This window comes from Choloepus didactylus, chromosome 13 (assembly GCF_015220235.1).
Source record: "Choloepus didactylus isolate mChoDid1 chromosome 13, mChoDid1.pri, whole genome shotgun sequence".
Classification (NCBI taxonomy): Eukaryota; Metazoa; Chordata; class Mammalia; order Pilosa; family Megalonychidae; genus Choloepus; species Choloepus didactylus.
In genome coordinates this window covers 4,134,235-4,158,667 of record NC_051319.1, presented here as the reverse complement: position 1 = coordinate 4,158,667, position 24,433 = coordinate 4,134,235, and the positions used below count along the sequence as shown (strand labels likewise).

The following is a 24,433-nucleotide window of genomic DNA, read 5'->3' as shown; positions in this document are numbered from 1 at the left end:
ATATAGAACACTGTTGGCACAAAAATAAAGCCTCACCTGTCCTCCAAGCTTTGTAAAGTGGTAGAAGGCAACACAATTTGAATAGCTGAAAGTAAGATGATGCTTTTGGATGGATTTTTCAAGGACAAAGGAGGTCATACTTAGGTGATAAATATGCAAGCACCTTCCTTATAATATTGCTGTGCATACATCAATAGCTTCAAATAATGCTAGGTTACTAAAAAGCAAATAACTAAGCCCCAGTCTTTTTGGTAAGATATCTAAAAACCTACATACAAACCTTATCTAACATGTAAAAATCATTGTGACTTAACTACAGGAATGAAAATGGCTACTTGTAGAAACACTTCAGTTGCAAATTTCTGGGAAATAAATTGTTTCTATTTGGAATAGTCTTTTAAGAGGGTTTTTAAGAGGGTAAAACATGAATTGAGAATATGGAAATACAGGATCCCCAAATTCAGGAAATAATGATTTTTTTTCTTTTGGTAAATTAGTCTAAGAATGAGTCAGTAATAGAAATGTAATAGTGTGAAAGTTTGTGCAATTCAACCCTTGAAATGATTCACTCAATTAAACAATACCATCAAAAGCATCTTTACCTTGCCTCATTTCAAAAAATATTTAGGATGGAATATTACAATATTCTCTGAGTTAAATAAAATGAAATGTACCAGAAAGAAAATGTTCAGTCCAAAAATGTTTGCCTTTCAGTTGTGGGATGACCAGTGACTTTTTTTCTATTTTTCTATAATTTTTAGTATCTCTATATTTTCTAAATTGATCATTTATAACTTTTATAATTACAAGAGAAAACACTGAAGGGAAACTACAATCATTTACCTGTTTATAAAACCAAACCTTGTGGAGCACTGTGCTTGGTGATAGAGAAGATACAGCACATTTCTCAGTTAGGTCCCAAAGCCACCTCTATCAAAGTGTTCTGGGAAGTTTGCAAAACACGGATTTCCAAAGACTACCCTAGACCAACCAAGCTGTCTTATCCTCTGGGATAGGGCTCAGGAACCTGCATATTTGGTAATTACCCCAGGCGATTCTTCTGAAGAAGAGAATTTGAGAAACTCAAACAATAGGGACATGGGACATGCCAGAGGAACACAACTAGTGTTCCTCTATGCCCAACTCATCTGGAAATCTTCCATAAGCTGAGACTTAGAGGAGAAAAAAAGACCTGATGACCATAACATCTATCTTTCTAGTTCAGTGGTTCTCATTTCTGACAGCACATAATTACCAGGGACTTTACCCATCAAATTGTGATCCTCACACCAGCAGCATTGGCTTCAGCTAGGAGCTGGTTAAAATTGTAGCTCCACAGACCACACCCTGGACCAAGTGAACCAAATCTACATTTTAACAAGATTTCTGGGTGATTTGAATGCCTGTAAAGTTAAAGAATCACTTTTGATTGGCACCCTAAATCTGTGCTTCTGAAATGAATACCTTTCATTACTTGACCTTCAGGTAGCATTTTTCATTTGACTTCACTCTTGAATTTCTATATGTATTGAATGGAATGGTTTATTTTACCTTCAAATAATTTTTTAACTCACCATAATCCTACCACTTAAACCATTATATAGAATAATAAATGAAAATGCTGCTTCTCCTCAAGGTAACCAGTGCTGGCAATTTGATACAGAACATTCTTGATTTTTCCCTTGAGTTTATAGAGTATACCTTACTATACATCATTTCCATATTATTATTATTATTGTTTGAAAACACAATTCTCCATACCTCCAAGAGTCTTCCCTCACTTATTACTTGAATTTTGACTCTTCCTTCAGGTATCATTGTTCTGGTTTGCTAAAGCTGCCAGAAAGCAATATACCAGAAGTGGATTGGCTTTTACAATGGGGGTTTATTAGCTCACAAATTTACAGTTCTAAGGCCATGAAAATGTCCCAGTTAAGGTATCAACAGGGTGATACTTTCTCTATAGAAAGGCCGATGGCATCTGGGGTTCCTCTGTCACATGGGAAGGCACTTGACAGGAATCTGCTGGTCCTTCCTGGGTTTAGCTTCTGGATCCCATGGCTTCCTCCAAAATGTCTCTGGGCTTCTGTCTGAGCTTCTCTCTTAGCTTCTCCCAGGGGCAAACTCTGGATTACAAATCTTAGCTTCTCTGGGCTTGGGTTTCAATGGCTGTCTCCAAAATGTCTCTAAGCTTCTGTCTCTCTTAGCTTCTCCAAACTCTATCTCTGTCTGTGAGCTCTCTTAATGGACTCCAGTAAAGTATTAAAACCCACCTTGAATTGGGTGGGTCACATCCTCATGGAAACAACCTAATAAAAAGTTCCACCCACAATAGCTTTGCCCCCACAAGACTGGATTAAAAGAACATGGTTTTTCTGGGTATATAATAGATTCAAATCAGCACACTCATCTTTAAAGTCATTTCTTCAAGAAAAGAAAAAAAAATTCTGATCCACTCCAGACTAGGTCAGATTTTCTGGTACATGCTCTTGTAACATAAGATTAGACTAACCACAAATTATATGATATTAAAAACCATGTGCATATCGTTCATTTCAGCTAGCAGGTGCTTCGTAAGTGTTTGTTAAATCAATTAATTAATTCTCTGTTGCAAGAGACATCATTCAAGATGCGTCTAACAACTAACTTTGTTAATCGTATTTCCTATCTCTTAATTTGTTTATTTGTATTTGAGTGTGCCATTAAAACTGAATCAAAATCTTTTGCTATATGCTCCGGTTTGCTAATGCTGCCTTTATGCAAACTACCAGAAATGGATTGGCTTTTATAAAGGGGATTTATTTGGTTACACAGTTATAGTCTTAAGGCCATAAAGTGTCCAAGGTAAGACATCAACAATCAGTTACCTTCACCAGAGGATGGCCAATGGTGTCCAGAAAACCTTTGTTAGCTGGGAAGGCAAGTGGCTGGCATCTGCTCTGGAGTTCTGGTTTCAAAATGGCTTTCTCCCACAACATTCCTCTCTAAGTTTCTGCTTGCTCCTGAGTTGTGTTCTCCAAAATGTTTCTGTAAGCTGCAGTCCCTCCAAAATATCACTCTCAGTTGCTCTGGGTTCTTTCTGTCTGTGAACTCTTTTATAGAACTCCAGTGACTTATAAGACCCACACTGAATGTGTGGGGTAACAGCTCCATGGAAATTATACAATAAAAGTCTCACCCAAATTTGATGTGTCACATCTCCATGGAAACATTCAATCAACAGGTTCCAATCTAATTAACACTAATATGTTTGTCCCCACAGGATTGCATCAAACAACATGGCATTTTGGGGGACATAATGCATCCAAACTGGTACACTACAGTTATATACCACTGTGTGTGGCAACTTCTCCTTGATTTCCAACAATGCCCATACCATCTTGAAGTTTTCATTCTAATCAGGTGATAGCCAATAAAGTTAGGAAACAAATCCAAAAAATGTATCTGTTAGCAGTAAATGCTTTTCTTTTCATCATAAATTTTATCTTCAATCAATGTAAAAATATAACCCTCTTAGTCTTTTGGAATGATTTCTACCTTAAATCTTTTCTTTTATGCCAGCATAGCAATTCCTACATCTAATTGTTAGCATTTGCCTAATACAACTTTGCTTATCCTTTTACTTTTAATGTTTTTGTTATATTTTATTTTGAGACTTGGTATCTTTTAAAAGGATAGTTAAATCAATTCACATTTATTATTACAATTGATATTTGGAATTATTTATGTCGTAAATATACAGGTTTTTTATATCACTGATTAATTTTTTTGAGGGGGGGAATAAAAGAACTCAGAAGTTAATAGAGCCTGGAAAGGAGATTATGAATGAAGAAATAGGTTTTGAAGGAACCAAGAGAAAATCCTTTGGTCACAAGATGAAAGGTATAGTCACCAAGCTCAAAAAGCTAGAGAGAAATCAATAAAGTGATGATTGACCTTGATAACTAGTAAGTCAACAGTAGATTTTCAGCAACTTGAAGAAACAATGGGAGGGAAGGAATTGCAAAATTAAGTGTAAATAATGCGTATTTTCTTCTTTAAAGTGTTTGCCCTCCTCTCTCTCACCTCCTTGTTTCACTCTTTGTTCACTTTCTTTCTTCTTTCCCTCCTCTCTACCTTCTCCCTACAGGTGCATAAACACACACACACACACACACAATCACCAAGTTAAGAGGAATCATGGCATACAACAAATATTCATTCTCAATAAAACATATACAGCTGTATACTGATCATCTGGGCTAATTCTCCGGAACAGCCTATTAGCTCCACCACACCACTGTCACTGAAATAGAAAATACCAACAGCCCTGCCTGTACTGGGGATTGCAGTAGCCTGTATAGTTGTGCCACCTGCCCTCACAAGCTGATTTTCCAAACTCAGATTCTTTATTCCAGGTTTTATATCCAGCATCCTGGGACTTTTTAATTTGTTTTAGAGCCATGGAATCTTCTAAGTTCTTGTTTTCTTATTTGCTAATTCACTGCTATAGGAATGCAGCCTTTGGAGGAAGAACTGTCTTAAGCAGACACTTCATGTGATTCTTTGATTAAAGCCAAGAACTAAATCAAACTTAAATTCAACTGACTGCAAAGTGAAGAAACAGGTCAACAGTACTTATTTGTTTGCCAAGTGGTTCCCCCTTATAATTGTTTTGATGCTTTTGAAGGAGCAGGAACATTTACTACTTGGAAATTACATTAATGTCTAAAATTTCCAGCTATCTTGGTCTTGTGGCCAAACTAGGTTTGTGTAGTAGAAGCAAAATAGATGAGGATATAGATGGTTGAAGTTGCAATTCAAGTTGTGCCTCTTTCTAGCTGAATAATCTTGGGCATATCACACAATTTCCTATACCTCAGGTTTTTAATTCCTCAACTGTAAAAAAAATCTGCAGGATTGTTAGTGGATCAACTGAGATGGTGTGACATGCTTTGTCTACTGTAAGCAGATAAAGGAATATTAAGTATTATTTGGATAGCTGCATGGCATAGAGGAAGGGCACATGGTTAAAACAAATCAGACCTATAATCAAATCCTACTGTACCACCTACCAGTGTTATGAAACTGAGCAAATCACTTAGCCTCTTTCAGCCTCAGTTTTCTCATGTGTAAAACAGGGAAAATCCTAAGATTTGTTGTAAGGATTCAAAACCATGTATACAAAATTTTTAATACTGCCCACTATATAGAAGAAGCTCAAATAATTATTACAAATTATTAACTTTGTTATTACAGCTACAACTAGAAACATCCAAATGTTTTGAATGAGCAAAATTATTTTTTGGCTTAGTTTTTTCTCTTCTAGCTGAAGAACTAGAGTAATAAAAACAAAGATGAGATATTTTGGGGAAAGAAATTATCCATCTCCAACCTCCTGTCTAATTCCCTGGCTTATTTTCTAGGACATTTCATTTAATTCAGCTTTCCTGAATTTACTTCACCAGATTCCTCATAACTCTTTAGAAGAGGCAAAGTGACAAAGGATGGCAGTTGCCACAAATCTTATTAACTCCAAGGATTCTGTATTAGTTTCCTAGGACTGCCATAACAATTTCCACAAATTTGGTGGCTTAAAGCAACAGAAATTTATTCTCCCACAGTTATGGAGGCTAGAAGACTGACATCAAGATGTCAGCAGGGTAGGTTCTTTCTTGGGGCTCTGAGGGAAAAACCTACCAATGTCTTTCTCCTAGTTTCTAGTGGTTGCCTCCAATACTTGCATTCAGGGCTCGTAGACATATCACTCCAATTTCTGCCTCCATCTTCACATGGCCTTCTTCTCTATGTCTCTTTGCATGTCCTCTTTGATCTCTCATAAGAACACTTTTTATTGGATTTAGGGCCAACCCTCATCCAGTTTGATCTCATCTCGATCTTTACCTTAATTATATCTGCATAGAACCTATTTTCATAAGGTCACATTCTGAGGTTACAGGTGGATGTGAATTTGGGGGAAGCACTATTCAACACATTATAGATTCCAAAGACTCATTTCCCCTCCTGTTTTTGTTTGGTTATAAGCAAATCATGGAAGCAAGTGGACTTAAAATTTACAGAGGTCATTTTTAAAATTTTGGTTTGGCATTTTTCTTGTTATAAACCTTGATATACTGAAATCCCCAAATGAAGTCATTTTACAGTTATTGTAAAATGAAGCCATTTTACAGTCATTTTGTATTCCCATAAGTCACTCTTATTTACTGATGTGTGACTTGATATATTCCATCTGCCCAGATTTGTTTTAGGAGAGTAAGGTGGGGATGGTACATGTTCAAAGTGTTGGGAATGAATTACGCAAGTTAACACAGTGGCCATGGAAAATATCCTTTTACTCAGTGTCTTTAAAACCCATTCTTAATTTCAATCCACAGCTTCTGCTCATATAAGACCATCTCAAATCAAGACCCTCCTCTACCTCCTTTAGAACTACTTTTCTCTACAATCTGAAAAAGAGATTCAATCATCTCTCTTCATAATTCTAAAATTATAAGCATATGTTTGATTCTAAATACTGGCCTGGACAGTTAATTCCAAATCAAATTAATTTTTGAAAGCAAATCTAAGGCAGAGATACCATATGTTCTCATCTCAGCATCAAACCCACAAAGCTATTTCTAGGACATTATTATGTCATCATCAGTGGTTCCAGTTATAAGATTTTCTCCTATACAATACTGACTGCAGGAAAATCTAAGCTAAGAAATATCACATCATATATAACTCTTGGGCAAGTTGCTTCAGCAACACCTGCAAATCATATATTTAAAAAAAACCAGGACAGAAGCCAGAAAGGGTCTTGGAGCACGGCCAAACTCCAGTCTCAGAGGCCACATCTAGTACAAGCGAAGCAGCACTAAACTGAGTTTGCATGTGATGAATGAGCCATTCAAGGCATCACCATATCTTCAGTCACCAACATCATTATCTGGATGTGCCTCTTGGCATGGCAATGGGGGGTGGGGAAGAGAGAGACATTTCTAGGTCACTAGGAAGCCATTAGTAATTCTGCTTACCTTCTTCTGTCTTAATTTTAAACTACACCCCCAAATATCACAGCTGCTTCTGTATGGATGAGAAAAGACTCTCTCTGGTAGGAGGACAAAACATTTCAAGACACATAGGAGCCCTCTGTGAAAAAGGCAAAATACAAACAGGCAGCAAATACTAAGAAGCCAAACCAAGCTGCCAGCAAGACAAGCAGTGTTCAGAAAGAGATGTCTTTATTTGAAGAAAAATACAATGATCCTGGAGGTGGATTACCTGGCTAGGCTCTAACATGAAATGCTATTCTCAGGCCAAAGATTTATTCAGTTCAGTATTTTGTCTTATGCAGAAGCCCTAAGCAATATTTTCTGTAAGGATCTGCCTGCTGTACATGCAACTTTAATTAAAAAAAAAAAAAAAAAAAAAGCTAAGGATGTAAATAGACTTCTCTGTCCTCCTTTTGAAACATGTATAGTGTTATCCTAGAAAATTCTAATGGGGGAGGAACTAAGATGGCGGCTAGCTGAGACAGGGTGAAAAAAATGCCTCTGTGAAAAACACTAGCTAAAAACCAGAAAGTGACCTAGAATACCGGTTACAGCGATACACCAACTGGATGAGGGCTCCTAGCTCCAGAGGGGCCGTATATTTGTTGAAACCAGGAGTAGGCATTCTGAAATGAGTGAGTAAGCTGGCTGGAAGACCTGCAGCCACGTGGTGGGCTGGGGAAGCCAGGGTTCAGCATATGGAGACCAGCTGGCTGGTTTAAGGAAAAAAAAAAAAAAAAGGAACGGCTCCAGTAGCAATTGTGGGACCCACGCAGAAAAACACAGCAAGAGGGGGTTGGGCTGGCCTCTTGCTGTCTGGCCGGGAAGATAGCCCGCAGCAGATACCCTTGGGTTCGGGGGAACAGAGGGGAGAGCCAGAAGCAGAAAGAAACCCCGCGGCTAGCAGCTAGCCCCCGGAGGGCTGGATAAACTCCTGCCCGGGGCCGTGCCCACAGCCCAAAGCCCCGCCAGTTGTCCCGGAGCTGGGAAGGAGGAACTGTGCGAGGAGGAGGGGGCTGAGACAACCTGCTCAGCCATTTTTGCTTCAGGCTGGAAGTGCGCCGCAGCACGGCCTGGTGGCCTGGGGCTTCCCTTACGGGATGGCGCGCACTGATGATGTAGCACAGCCTTCCCTTGGCTGAGCTACTGGAGGAGCACGTCTGGGAGGGGAGATCCGCTTGGAGAACCCAGGGACGCTATGCCAAGTCTGGTGGTTTATGGATCAGCGAGAGTGAGAGGCTGGGGCTGAACTGAAATGAAGGCTTAGACTTGTGCGGTGGCCTTGAATCTCCGGGATCCTGGGAGATTTGAACATTAGAACTGCCCTTCCTCCCTGGCTACCCGTACACACGCCCCACATTCAGGGCAGACAGCTCCAGCAACACACCCAAACTGAGTTCTCCAACTGAACCCACAAGAATCATTTCCCCACACAAAGCAGAAAAAAGGTTGAAAACTGACTCGAGGGATATAGGTGACTCACAGACGCCATCTGCTGGTTAGTTAGAGAAAGTGTACGTCACCAAACTGTGCTCCTGAAAAATTAGATAGATATCCCTTTATCTTTACAACTTGAAAGAGCTCTATCAAGCAAAACAAATGCCAAGAGGCCAAAAACAACAGAAAATCTTAATGCATATGATAAAACCAGAAGATATGGAGAATCCAACTCCAAACACACAAACCAGAATATCAGAAGATACAGTATACCTTGCAAAGTTAATCAAAGATTTACAATCGAGGAATGAAAACATGGCAAAGGATTTAAAGGCCATCAAGAAGACCATGGCCCAGGATATAAGCTACATAAAGAAGACCCTAGAAGAGCATAAAGAAGACATTGCCAAGAGTAAATAAAAAAATAGAAGATCTTATGGAAATAAAAGAAACTGTTGGCCAAATTAAAAAGACTCTGGATATTCACAATACAAGACTAGAGGAGGCTGAACAACATCTCAGTGTCCTAGAAGCCCACAGAACAGAAAATGAAAGAACAAAAGAAAGAATGGAGAAAAAAATCAAAAAAATCAAAATGGATCTCACGGATATGATAGATAAAACATCCAAACTTAAGACTCATTGGTGTCCCAGAAGGGGAAGAGAAGGGTAAAGGTCTAGAAAGAGTATTCAAAGAAATTGTTGGGGAAAACTTCCTTAACCTTCTACACAATATATATATATACACATAGCATAAATGCCCAGCGAACTCCAAATAGAATGAATGCAAATAAATCCACCCCAAGAAATATTCTGATCAGACTCTCAAATACTGAAGAGAAGGAGCAAGTTCTGAAAGCAGCAAGAGAAAAGCAATTCACCACATGCAAAGGAAACAACATAAGATTAAGTAGTGACTACTCAGTGTCCACCATGGAGGCGAGAAGGCAGTGGCATGACATATTTAAAACTCTGAGAGAGAAACATTTCCAACCAAGAATACTTTATCCAGCAAAACTCTCCTTCAAATTTGAGAGAGAGCTTAAATTTTTCACAGACAAACAAATGCTGAGAGACTTTGCCGATGAAAGACCTGCCCTACTTCAGATTCTGAGGGAAACCCTGCTAGAGGAGAGACAGGGAAAGGAGAAAGAGATATAGAGAATTTTAACAGACGTATATAGTACCTTACATCCCAAATCACCAGGACACTCACTTTTCTCTAGTGATCACAGATCTTTCTCGAGAAGGGACCATAAGCTGGGACATAAAACAAGCCTCAAGAAATTAAAAAAAAAAAAACATTGAATATACTCAAAGCACATTCTCCAACCACAATGGAATACAAATAGAAGTCAATAATTTTTGAACTGCAATTCCACTAGTCACTTCCTACATGATATAAAATACACAAACTCTAAGGACAAATCAGTGGTTTTGAACTCAATGTAAAATATGTAATTTTAGACAACTATATAAATGTGGGGGAATGAAGGAGTATAGGAACATAGTTTATGTGTCCTATTGAAGTGAAGGTGGTATCAAAGAGAAACAAGATTGATATGGATTTAAGAGGTTAATTTTAAGCCCCACAGTAAACACAAAGAAATTATCAGAGAATATAACCATAGAGATGAAAAGTAGAGTTTGGGTTAAGAGAAATGGGGGAAGGGGCAATGGGGAGTTAAGAAATGAGTGTAGGGTTGCTGTTTGAGGTGAAGGGAAATTTCTAGTAATGGATGGTCAGAAAGAGCATTACAACATTCTAAACATGATTAATCCCACTAATGAAAGGCTAGGGAGGGAGTGAAATGGGAAGATTTAGGCTGTATGTATGTTTCCACAACTGAAAAAAAAGTCAGTTTAACTAGATGACAATTGAATACTAAGGATGAACTTGGATGGGACAGGAGGATAGAGGACAGGTGGCTCAAAGGGACACAGTTGAGACATAAGGAAAAGGAAATATAGAATGTAAGCTTTTTATCATTGTTGAATCTATTGTACTTCTTAGCTGCGCTTAATAAGATTGCATGAAAGAATGTTCTTGTTCATGGGAAGTGTATACGTGAATTATAGTGAATGCTCAAGGATGTGTGCAGCTAACTCTCATATGTTCAGACGACAGAGCAACAGATGATGGATGATAGGGAGGGAGGGAAAGAAATAGCAAAGTGACAGCAAGTTAAAGTTGGTGGATTGAGCTACTGGGGGAGGGGTGGTCAGGGTATGATGGAATTATGTGTATGGGGCTAGTATTGTTTTTGCAACTGTTCATATAACTTTGAATTTATTTCAAAAAAAAATTAAATAGTTAAAAAAAAAAATTCTAATGGATTCCCAGAAGAAATTTTAGCTGGTGGGATAGTTCTTTTTCTGCCTGGACTATATTATCAACTGGAAAGAGAGTGTGTCTTGGAATGGAGAGTCTCAATGCTTTAGCTGATGGTGGGTCAGAAAATGGCACATGGAGTATCTCACTCACAGAAATAAAAAGAAGGTAGAGTCCCAAAGCAACTTCTGTTTATCATTATCAGAAAGCACCAGGAACTATAGGCCTGTCTCCTATTATAATTATCTCTTAAATTTGTAATCTTTCCTGTGTGTTATTTTGATTTTACTCTCTTTCCCCGTACAAGTCCAAAAGGATGTAGGGGAACTAATGAGCCAGTTTTTGGTTGAAAGCCTATAATCAGAAAGAAAGGAGAACGTTATAGCTCCAAAAGCTATTTTGTATGGAAATCAAACATTTGAACTCTGTTTCCAGCTGGCTTTTAGAAAACCAGGAATGCAGAGTTCAACATTCAAAAATCAATAAACATAAATTACCACTTTAATAAAATAAGGGGAAATTATACGATCATCTCAATAAATGTAGATAAAGCATTTGATAAAATTCAAAATCCTTTCATAATAAAAATTTGTAGTGAACTAAGAGTAGAAGCATATTAGACATTTTTTTCCTCATTGCAACAATGCTGTATAAAAAGAACTCCAAAACTTGGTGGCTTATAAAAATGATTTCAGGTTATTGGGTAGGTTAAGGTTCTGCTGGGTATTGTGTTTCAGTCTGCTCCATGTATTTTCTTATTCTACTTGAACAAGCAACTGTCTAAGGCATATTTTTCTCATAGTGGATGGCAGAAGGATGAGAAGACAAGAAAACCTTTCAAGCACACTTTAAATGTAAACTGACATCAAATTTACTAATAAGCTCATCAGCCTAGGTAAGGTTACATAGCCAAGTGCAACATCAACAGGTTGGGGAAGTAAACTCCACCAACAGTGGGAAGCCATGAGCATTTACAAGGAAAGTGCATGAATACAGAATTCTAATATATGGAGGGAGTGAGGATTGGAAACAATGATCCAAACTACTACAGAGGGAAACTTCCTTAATCTGATAAAGGGCAGCTGTTGAAACTCTACTGCCAACTTTCATTTATAATAGTGAAATTTGGAAATTTTCCTTTTGGTATTAGGAATAGGACTAGATACTTTGATTTTATCACTTCTGTTCAATTGTAATCTGTCCTTAATTTTCTGTATTAGGAAATTTTAAAAGGATATACGAGGAGGAAAGAAGATGGTGGCATAGAGAGGAGTGGAAGTTAGTTAGTCCCCCTGGAACAACTAATAAACAACCGGGAACAACTAGTAAATAATCTGGAATAACTGCTGGGGGACAACTGTGACTGTTCACACATCATATACGAACCTGGATTGGGAGGAATGCCTGAGATCACAGCATACAATCTGTCAGTAAAGACTGCAGACCCTAGCTAGGAGCCCTCTCCCCCCACAGCAGCCTGAGCTGCAAAACCTCACTATGATAGAGAGCAGCACTCTCTGAACAAACAAATATATCTCAGTCTAGCTCCAACTGGGGTTTTGATTAACAAACATGGACTGCTCAATACAAGCTACAAATCCCCAACAAGCACACAGAGGCTTTTAGTGATGACTGACCTTAAAGAGCTGGAGGACTTCTCTGTGCCAGGAGGCAGAGTCCAGAGGACCGGGTGCTATCTCTGGCCAGTGGGTGAAGCTGAGGGGACTGTAGACTGGCCCTGAAGGGAGGCTTACTGTCCCTTTTTCTCTCTCTCAACCTGGGCAGCTCGGGGAGAAAGCTGCAGCCATTTTCAGTTTGCAGCACTCTGACCCAGACAAGGGTGAACATAGCAGAGTCAGAGAGACAAAGAACCTATTTAAATGCTGATGATCACTCCCTAGGGGGTGTATCTTCCCTAAGAGGAAGGAGGTGGTGCCCAGCCCTACTACCAGTCTCCCATTCAGAACCAGATCCCAGAGCCTGGGGAAAAACAGCCAAAACAGAAACTAAGTGGGCCACACCTCCTTCACCAGTGGGAGCAGCAGACTGACAGGCACCACCTGCTGGGCAATCTTCTAAGACACACCCTCAGGGAAACCTGATACTGGACATTGCCCCCTTCTGAGATCAGAGGCCGGTCTGGTCTGGGAATACCTCATTAGGGTAACCAAGGAAACCAGATGCCTAGACAACAGAAAACTTCAAGCAACACTAAGAAAAATGAAGTTATGGCCCAGTAAAAGGAACAAACTTACACCTCAACAGAGATACAGGAATTGAAACAACTAATGCTGAATCAATTCAAAAAGTTTAGGGAAGAAACAGCAAAAGAGATGAAGTAAATACACTGGATGAATATAAGGTAGAAATTGAAAGTTTGAAAAACAACCAATATAATCTGTGGAAATGAAAGGCACAACACAAGAGATGAAAGACACAATGGAGACATACAACAGCAGATCTCAAGAGGCAGAAGAAAACACTAAGAAACTGGAGAACAAGACACCTGAAATCCTACACACAAAAGAACAGATAGGGAAAAGAATGGAAAAATATGAGCAATGTTTCTGGGAATTGAATGACAACATGAAATGCATGAATGTACATGTCATGGATGTCCCAGAAGGAGAAGAGAAGGGAAAAGGGGCAGAAGCAATAATAGAGGAAATAATGAAAATTTCCTATCTCTTATGAAAGACATAATATTACAGATCCAAGAAGTGCAGTGTACCCCAAACAGAATAGATCTGAATAGGCCTACACCAAGACACTTAGTAATCAGATTATCAAACATCATAGACAACGAGAGAATCCTGAAGGCAGCAAGAGAAAAGCAATCCATCACATACAAAGGAAGCTTGATAAGACTATGTGCGGATATCTCAGTAGAAACCATGGAGGCAAGAAAGAAGTGGTGTGATATATTTTAGATACTGAAAGAGAAAAACCACTAACCAAGAATCCTATATCTGGCAAAACTGTCCTTCAAATATGAGGGAGAGTTTAAAATATTCTCTGACAAACAGACAGTGACAGAGTTTGTGAACAAGACATCTGCTCTACAGAAATACTAAAGGGAGTACTACAGATAGGAAAAGACAGGTGTGAGAGGTTTGGAAAACAATTCTGGGTGCTGGTAGCACAGAAATGTAAGTACACTGAACAAAGATGACTGTGAGTTTGGTTGAAAGAGGAAGGTTAGGAGCATGTGAGACACCAGAACAGAAGAGGAAAGTTAAAGACTGGGACTGTATCACTCAGTGAAACCTAGAGTGCTCAACAATTGTGATAAAATATACAAATGTGTTTTTACATGAGGGAGAACAAATGAATGTCAACCTTGCCAGGTGTTAAAAATAGGGTGGTATTGGGGGAAAAATACAATCATTGCAAACTAGAGACTATAATTAACAGAAACATTGTATTATATGTCTTTTAATGTAACAAAGGCAGTATACCAAAGCTAAATGCATATAAGAGGGACATAAAGGAGGGGTATGGGTTCTTGGCATTGGTGGTATTGTCTAATTTTAGTTTAATGCTATCTTACCTTTTGTTGCTTCCTAGCTGTCATGGGTTTTTTTCCTCTTCCTTTTTTCTTTTTCTTTTGTCTCTACCTTCTTTGACTCTCCCTCCTTCTTTGTGGAAGAAATGGAGATGTCCTTATATAGATAGTGGTGAGGGTGGTGAATACATAAATACTTGACTATACAGGGAACCACTGATTGTTTACTTAGGACAGAATGTATGGAGTGTGAACAAAATCATCTTTAAAAAAATGAGTTGATGCAGAAATCTTGAGGACACTATATTGAGTGAAATAAGTCAGACACATAAGGACAAATACTGCAGGGTCTCATTGATATGAACTAATTATAATATGTAAACTCATAGACACAAAATGTAACTTACCAGGATATAGAATGAGGTTGAAGAATGGAGAATGGTTGCTTATTATGAGCAGAATTTTCAACTAAGTTGAACTTAAGTGTTTGAAAATGGACAGAAGTGATGGTAGCATATTCTGGGAATAACTAATAGTGCTGAATAGTGTGTGGAGGTGGTGGAAAGGGGAAGCTCAGAGTCACGTATGTCACCAGAAGGAAAGCTGGAGATTAAAAGATGGAATGTATTAAACAGTGAATCTTGTGGTGGGCAATGTCCGTGATTAACTGTGCAAATATTAGAAATCTCTTTCATAAACTAGAACAAATGTATGACACTATAACTAGAAGTTAATTGTAGAGGGGCATATAGGGAGAAAAGTATACTTATTGCAAACTATATACTACAGTTAGTAGTATTTTTAACATTCTTTCATCAACAGTAACAAATGTACTATACCAATACTATGAGTCAATAATGGACGGGGGGATGATTAGGGGTATGGGAGGATTTAAGTTTCCTTTTTGCTTTTTTTTGGTCTTTATTTCTTTTCTGGAATAATGAACATGTTCTAAAAATTCAAAAACAGTATGATGGTATCTTGCACAATTGATTGTGCACTTTGGATAATTGTATAGAATGTGAACAATCTCAACTGAAAAAAAAGGGATATAAGAACTTGAAGGGAAGAAAAACTGTCACTCATTGTTTGCCCATGACAACTAATATACAGAAAATCCATAAACATTTACACGTAAACCATAAAATTAACATGATAATTTAGCAAGGTCACTGGATACAAAATAAAATATACAAAAATCAATTAATCTTGTATACCAGCAACAGAAAATTAAATTTTAAAAGATAATTCATTTATCATGGCATCAAAAATATCAAGAATTGAGGAATAAGTCTTAAAAGTGTACAAGACCTCTAGATGAAAAATAAAAATGTATTGGGAAGTATTAAAGAAGGCATGAATGAATAAGAGATTTACCTTGTTCATAAATTGGAAGATTCAGTGTTGCAAAGATGTAATCTCCCCAAGTTGACTTAATTGATTAATTCAATGCAATTTCAGTAAAAATCCTAATAGGTTTCTGTTTCTGTATATGTGTATGAATGCATGTGTTTTTTTAACTGGACAAGTTGCTTTTAAATTTTATTTATAAATTCATATTATATGGAAATACCAAGAATAACAGTAGTGTCCTTGAAGAAAAAGAGCAATATGGCCAAAAACTGCTTCACCAAATTTCAGAAGATATTATAAATCTGTAGTAATAAAGACAGTGTGGCATTACAGAGGAATAGGCAAATAGACAATGGAATGAAATAGAAAGCCCACAAAAAGTCCCATGCAATAGATGTAGACTTGATTAATACAAGAGATGGTGGCAAGAATCAATGGGGGAAAAAATGAACTTCATAATTAATGGTTATGGGACAAATATCCCTATAAAAGAGAACTGAAATTGAACAACTACCTCATGCTGTATACAAAAATCAATTTCAGTCAGATAAAAGAGTTAGATATTAAAGACAAATCTATAAAACTTCTAGAATAGAATATAGGAGAATTATCTTTTGACCTTGGATGCCAAAGGGTTCTTTTTTATATAACAACTTTATATAAATCAATTCAATAAAATTCACTTTTTTAAAGTATACATGTCAGTGGCTTTTAGTATATTCACAAGGCTGTGTAATCATCACCACTGTATAATTAAAAATATTTTCCTCACCTCTTCTCCAAAAAACCTGTATTCATTAGCCATCACCCCTAATGATCCCTCTCCTCAGTTCCTGGCAAACACTAATCTACTTTCTGTCTCCAGTGATTTGCCTGTTCTGGACATTTCAAATAAATGCACTCATACAATATTTGGTCTTTTGTGAATGACTTACTTCACTTAGCATAATGCTTTCAAGGTTTATTCATGTTGTCACATGTATTGTTACTGCATTCCTTTTTATGACAGAATAATATTCCATTGTGTGTATATATATATATATATATATATATATATATACACTACACTTTGGTATATCCACAATTGATAGATGTTTAGGTTGTTTCTACTTTGGGGATATTATGAATAATATTTCTGAGAACATTCATGTACAAATTTTCTGTGTGGACATACATTTTTTATTTCTTTCAGGTCTTCATTACCTAGGAGTGGAATTGCTAGAAAATATGGTAACTCAATGTTTAACATTTTGATGAACTGCCAAGCTGTTTTCCACAGTGGCTGCACCATTTTACTTTTCTACCATGATTGTATGAGGGTTTCAGTTTCTCCACAAATTCATCAACACTTATTATTGTCTGTCTTTTTTATTTTGGCCATCTTAGTGACTGTGAGATGGTATCTCAGTGTGGTTTTCATTTGCATTTTCTAAAATCACTAATGATGTTGAGCACCTTTTTGTGTGCTATTGGCCATTTGTATATCTTCTTCAGAGAAATGTCTGAAGATTTCAGATCTTTTCCCTGTATCCTTTCCCTGTATTTTTAATTGAGTTATTTGTCTTTTTATTATTGAGTTATAAGTCTTCTTTATATATTCTAGGTATAAGCCTCTTACCAGATATATAATTTCTGGGGATTTTCTCCCATTCTGTGGATTGCCTTTTCACTTTCTTGATGGCATTCTTTGAAGCAAACATTTTTAATTTTGATGAAATCCAACTTACATATTTTTTCTTTTGTCTCTTGCTTTTGGTGTTATATCTAAAAACCATTGCCTAACCCAAAGTCGTGAAGATTTACTCCTAACCTTTCTTCTAAGAGTTGTATAGTTTCAGCTCTTATATTTATAGTTCTCATTTCTTTTTAGTTAAGTTTTATGTATTGTACGAGGTAGGTCTAACTTCATTCGTTGGCATGTGGATATCCAGTTTCCCAACACCATTTGCTTGAAAGACTTGCCCTTCTCCATTGAGTTATCATGGCACCCTTGTGAAAAATCAGTTGACCATAAATGCAATCATTTATTTCTGGACTCTCAGTTCTATTCCATTGATCTAGGTGTCTTTCCTTATGGCAGTACCACACTGTCTTAATTACTGTTGATTTGTAATAATTTTTGAAATTGGGAAGTGTGAGTCCTACAACTGTTACACTATTCCAAGATTGTTTTGAATATTCTAGGCATCTTGAAATACCATATGAATTTTAGGATCAGCTTGGCAGTTACTGCAAAAGAGATAGCTAAGGTTTTGATAAGGATTTCAATGAATATGTAATCAGTTTAGGAAGTATTGCTGTGTTAACAATATTAAGACTTTTGATCCATCAACATGGAATGCCTTCCCATTTATCTACGTCTTCTTTAATTTCTTTCAACGTTTGTAGTTGTACAAATCTTGTACTTCTTTGACTGAATTTTTTCCTAAGAGTATTATTATTTTCTATATTGTAAATGGAATTGTTTTCATAATTCAATTTTCAGATTTGTCATTGACAGTGTTTGGAAATACAATAGATTCTTATATATCGATCTTATATCCTGCCACATTGCTGAATTCATTTATTAGATCTAATATTTTTTTATTCTATTCCTAAGGAATTTCTATATCCAAGATCACACCATCTGTGAATAGAGATAATTTTATTTTTTCTTTGCCAATATGGGTGTCCTTTATTTGCTTTTCTTGCCTAATAGCCCTACCTAGAATCTCCAATAAAAGGTCATATGGATATGGCAAGAGCAGTCATCCTTGTTCTGTTCCTGGTCTTAGAGGGAAAGCAATCAGTCTTTCACCATTAAGTTTGAAGTTAGCTGTGGGTTTTTGTAGATGCCTTTCATCAGGTTGAGGAATTTTCCTTTTATCCCTAGTTTGTTGAGGATTTATGGAAGGATTCTTAAAGAAGACACAAATTTTAGTAAACTTGAAGTAAAAGATTGATCAATCTGACCACACCGAAGTTAAGAACTTCTATTCATTGAAAGACATTACATAAATAATGCAAAAAAGAGAAGTCATGGAATAGAAGATATTTGCAATATACATTTACCAACAAATAACTATTTTCAGAAGACATAAATAATACTACAAGTTAATTAATAAATGGTAGACCATGCAACAGAAAAATAAGCAAAAGACTTGAACAGGAACCTTACAAAGGAAGAAACCCAAATAGTTGATCACTAAATGAAGAGGTGCTGAAACTAATTAGTCATTTGGTAAATGAAAATTAAAACCATGGTAAAATACCACTGCACACCCATGAAATTGGGAAATAATAAAAGTCTGACAATACTTAATGTAGGTGAGGATGCAAGCATCAGGAACTCTTTTGCTTGTGGGAGAATAAGTTGTTACAGCCACTTTAGAAAATCATTTGTCATTATCTGGTAAAACTGAATATATGCAAACACTATAATCCAGCAATTCCACTCTTTCATATATAGCTTGAAGATATGTTTGCTTATATATACCAAGATACATGTTGAAGAATGCTCATATCAATATTGCTCATAATTGCCAACTTTTGGAAAGAATCCACATTCCTACCATTTGTAGAATAGATACACCAAATGTTTTATGTTCTTACAATGGAATGCTCTCTTTTAATAAAATTGAGCAAACTACAGATGTTTGAATGAATCTTACAAATGAGTGGTGAGCAAAAAGCAAATCATAAAATTGCAATTGCACTATTATTCTATTGACATATGAATCAGTAACAGGCAGAATTACTGTATTTTTAAAGGATGCATACACAGGTAGTAAAACTATTTTAAAAACATTGACTACAAGAAAAAGCAAAATCATAGTCACCTAATGATGGGTAGGTAGAGAAGAAAGATTGGTAAAGGATATGCAGGGACATTCCGTATTTCCAGCAATTTCTAGTTCATCGACTTGATGGGGTTACATGGTGCATGCTTTATAGTCAAATGTTAAAATGGGCCTACAATCTTTAGCAATTTTCTATATATCTCATTTTATCATTAAAATGTTTACGCCAATAAACAAACACATTGCTTTTCCCTGATTAGGTCACGCCTGGCTATGAATTTGCTAATCCTGCCTTTTATCAAAGACAAATGTTTTAAAAAATTAAACCTTTTTTTTAAATGTAAATCTTAGACTGAAACTAAGCATGGAAAACAGATAAAGCATAACTTCTCTGCTTGAAGTGGGGGGGTGGGGGTAGTGGGAAGCCTGGCTCAGGGATCACTCAAATTTTTCCCTTGGGCACTCCTTTCCCCAACTCAGTGACACCTTCATGAAATCCTAGCACTCCAAGGAGCAAATAGTTCGAGAACCATTGTGAAACTATTTGGGGGCTGGGGGATCCTTGGATTTCATCTAATCTAAGCCTCTCATTTTACAGATTTGATTTGTAGAGTGTATTTCCTTTTACTATTTAGTTTCTCAGTGAATGTAGCATTGAGAATCACTAATCTATAGTTTCTAATATATCTTTCAGAAATGTTCTTATGTCAACTAGTCCTATTAGCAAACATATGGTAATAAACCAAAGAATAGCCTACATTCTATGGGGGAAATATATATATAGCTATGAAATATATATGAAATTACATGTATATGAAATATATACAGATATGAATCCTAAAAACTGGGGCCACTGTGTAAAGACAAAATCAGTTGGGACAATTTAACCTCAATGAGAAAAGCAAGCAAGAGGAAACAATTATTTATAGTGTGGGTGAAAACCAGCTGTGCATCTTCTCCACTAAGCCAGGCCAAGAAGAAATGGATTGAACAGATCTGGATGAGAGATTTAAAAGGTTATATATCAGAATAATTTTTTATACTCTCAGTGTTAAATGTAGAAGTAAACTGTATCACCTGTTTTACATAAAAGATTCTAAAATTCTTTTTCTGATAGTTATAAAACAGGATAGATTTCTATGGGTTTTTAATAGTATTTGGAAGAACTGAATAGCATTTCAGTGACATTTTATGCATGACCATATATGATTCAGATTTCCATGGAGGTGTGGCAGCAGAGCCGGGACAAGGTGAGGCAGTGAAGCCAAGGAGGTGCACTGTTCATATCTCCCTTCAGGAAAGAACCTGCCAGACAGTTGTGACCAGCAGCATTGGAGCTGAGGTCAGGATCTTCCCAGGCAGCCTCTAGCCAACATCTCAGCACACCAGAGGTACATGGCATGGGATTCCTCTATGGCCAATTTCTGTGCAGAAGCAGCTACTGAACTGGCCAAGACTTTCCACAGCTGCACCACATGTTGAGGCTCCTCCTACCCAATCCTCCTTCCTTGCTCCCTTCTTTATCAGATGTATCAAAACTACATCATGATCTGAAGATTTTCGTTTCTTATTTTTGCTCCCTTTTCCTTTTATCTTTCACAGACTCTACTTTCCATAAATCTCTTGCACCTCAAATTCCATCTTGGTATCCCAGAGAACCCAAGTGACACAGAGGGGCAGGGAAGCTCTGACCCTTTCAGTTTGTTCTCTTCCCTTTCTTAAGGACACCATGATATGCAGTTACACAAAAGAAGAAAGTTATTTTACCTTATCATACAGTTTAAACAGGAAAAAAAAAGAAAATATTTTTAAAGTATTGGTCTGTAAAATTGATTTTGCTTACAAAATGCTTCCTTTCTAGAATGATTTGGAAAGGGGAATCCTTTTCCCGCCACCTTATTTACACTTTTTCTCATTTCTGTAAGATTTAGAGAATGAAGAAGGAATAAGAAGGGCAGAAGGCCAGACGAATTTCTCCAACCCTATGACACAGGTTAAGAATAAGAAGCAACAGGGTTGAGTGGGGTGGAATGGCTCCTGGGGAGTGGTGTTGGAGAACTAGTCAGGATTTGCTCACCAGAAGTCCTGCTGACCCTCTGCTCCTGGTGATTCCATCCTATCTAGTTGGCACCAATGTCTAATCTCACCAGCATGTTTTCTCCCTCTGCACTTCCCCCTACCCTAGAGAAACTTTGGAGAAGTCCCATTGCTAAGGCAGTAAGGTGATCAAGACTCATTGGTGTTTGTTTCTTGGCAGGGTGGGACCACATTTTTTCATTCTGAATGATGTCCTCAATGGTGGTTACATTTGACTTGAACCCCACTTGTGCAGGGCCTCCTATGGTTTTGGGTCTTTGAAGTATGCTTTTTTGGTTCTTTGCTTCCCCATTATCCCTAGTATTGTTCTTGTTCCTCTAGTCCGCTGTTTTGATGGCTTTAGCACGTACACATACCACTCCACACTGCCAATGTGATGTTGTTGACAGGCAGCCTGGGACATAAGAAGCTGACAGTGCATGGTTAGTCACCACGGGGGCTGGCTTAGACAATCATCGGTTTAGGGTGAGAGCTGGCAAATCACCTCAATTGACAAGGTCCATTTCAAACCCCACTTCTTCCTTGAATAACCTAACTCTGACTCCATTGATCTTACTCTGCTTTGAACATGAATGAAATATGTTTTGCCCCTTTCACTTGGCTTTCTTTGCATTCTGACTTTAACTGTTCACCTCTACAACTGGGAAACTTGAGTGTTAAGGTTTCTGATTCTAGAAGCTGTGATTTTGAATGCTCCCCATCCACTTGTCCATGGCTAGTCTTAGCCCTTCTTGTGAACATCTTGAACTCAGAATCCCTTTCTTTGCAGGAGAATTAGTAAGGTTATACAAGAGAAGTATTACTTTAGACATAGGCCCAATTAAGGCTTCTTCTCTGGTGCCATCAGAATTGAGGGGACTGATGAAAGGGAGAGAAATGATGCAGGTTATGTCTTATTTTGCTTGGAGTAAATACTTACAATATTCTCTATTCCTGTGGACCCTTGGAGCACTTCCCTAAAGATTGAGGAAGGTACTTTATTTAAATATTCCCCACCTAAAGTGGGATTTTTTGAAGGTAGGCAGCTGGACTTCTTTGAAGTACTCAGAGCAATATCTTTTTTAAACACAATAGACCCCTTATGTTAATTGTTTGACTAATGACATTACACATTGAAGCAGATCCTTTGGAAATGAGCTGTAAGTATAACCCCAGTGTCACACTTAGACTGTTTCCCAGCCCCATGCCTTGGGTTTCCCAATGCTGTGAAGAGCTATCCTCAAAATTTTCTAAATCTCCTTCCAGTGCCTGGGACTGCTGGAGCCAGCCATGCCTGGACCGGGACCCAAGTGGGCCCTCGAACATATTTATGTTCTTTTGGACACTCTCTGACCTTCTATCCTATGTGTGGGTTTTACCAGGTGACTGGAGCAGGGACTCACATCATGGGCTCATCCTGGGTCTCTGTGGCTGGGACCTGATTCCCAGAGAGCTCCCCGCTGAGTACATTCTTCCCGCTGTCAGCATGATATGTCATTCTCAGGATCTCATGAGATGAAGCCACCAGAATGAAGCTGACAAACTGATTTGGAGTGACACAAGTAGTTTATTTAGACATACATATATTCCCCAGGGCTTCACACACCCGGGGGCAGCCCTGTGTCTCCTAACATCATTTCATGCTCCTTATTCACCCCTGTCAAAGGAACTAAGAAGCCAAATGTCTGATTTATTTCCCCATAATTTTTTTTTCCACTTCTCCTCAAGACTTAGTAGACACTGACCTCTCCAGAGGTATCTTCCTCAAATTCCTTTTGTTTCTAAACACCATGGAGTGATGGTATGAAATTTGAAACTATGGAAGATATTATAAAACAAAATTGTAGAACTCAGTAATAAGTACTGAGGTCCATGTTAAGGGTTTATCACACTTAACTTTTTTTTTTTTATTAAATTCAGTTTTATTGAAATACATTCACACACCATACAATCATCCATGATATACAATCCACTGTCCACAGTATGATAACATAGTTATGCATTCATCACCACAATCTATCTCTGAACATTTTCCTTACATCAGAAAGAACCAGAACAAGAATAAAAAATAAAAGTGAAAAAAGAACACCCAAATCATCCCCCCATCCCACCCCATTTGTCCTTTAGTTTTTATCCCCATTCCTCCACTCATCCATACACTAGATAAAGGGGGTGTGATCCACAAGGTCTTCACAATCACACTGTCACCCCTTGTAATCTACATTATTATATAATTGTCTTCAGGAGTCCAGACTGCTGGGTTGGAGTTTGGTAGTTTCAGATATTTACTTCTAGCTATTCCAATCCGTTAAAGCCTAAGAGGTGTTATATATATAGTGCATAAGAATGTCCACCAGAGTGACCTCTCGACTCCATTTGGAATCTCTCAGCCACTGAAACTATTTCGTCTCATTTTGCATCCCCCTTTTGGTCAAGAAGATACTCTCAGTCCCACGATGCCGGGTCCACATTCATCCCCGGGAGTCATACTCTGCGTTGCCATGGAGATTTACACCCCTGGGAGTCGGGTCCCACGTAGTGGGGGAGGGCAGCAAGTTCACCTGTCCAGATGGCTCAGTTAGAGAGAGAGAGGGCCACATCTGAGCAACAAAGAGGTACTCAGGGGGAGACTCTTAGACACCATTACATACAACTTTAGACTCTCCTTTGTGGTAATGAGCTTCATAAGTGCAAGTCCCATGCTCGAGGGCTCAGCACATCAAACCGCCAGTCCCAATGTTTGTGACAACATCAACACCAGTCCAGGTGAGGATGTCCAACACATCCGCACCTTCCCCCAGATCCTCGGGGCTGGGGAGGGGGAGGCTGTAAATATATTTTTTATTATCTGCCCAAATTACTCTAGGATGTGTCACTATTTCACTCCAGACTATACTAACCTACCGTATCTCATTTC

The 24,433-nt window shown here is 37.8% G+C and overlaps 1 pseudogene; it reads right to left on the bottom strand.

Annotated features, from left to right (window-relative positions):
• The window catches only part of LOC119508398, a 138,287-nt pseudogene extending 115,273 nt beyond the window's left edge, over positions 1-23,014 (bottom strand).
• Between the last annotated feature and the right edge of the window lie 1,419 nt (positions 23,015-24,433).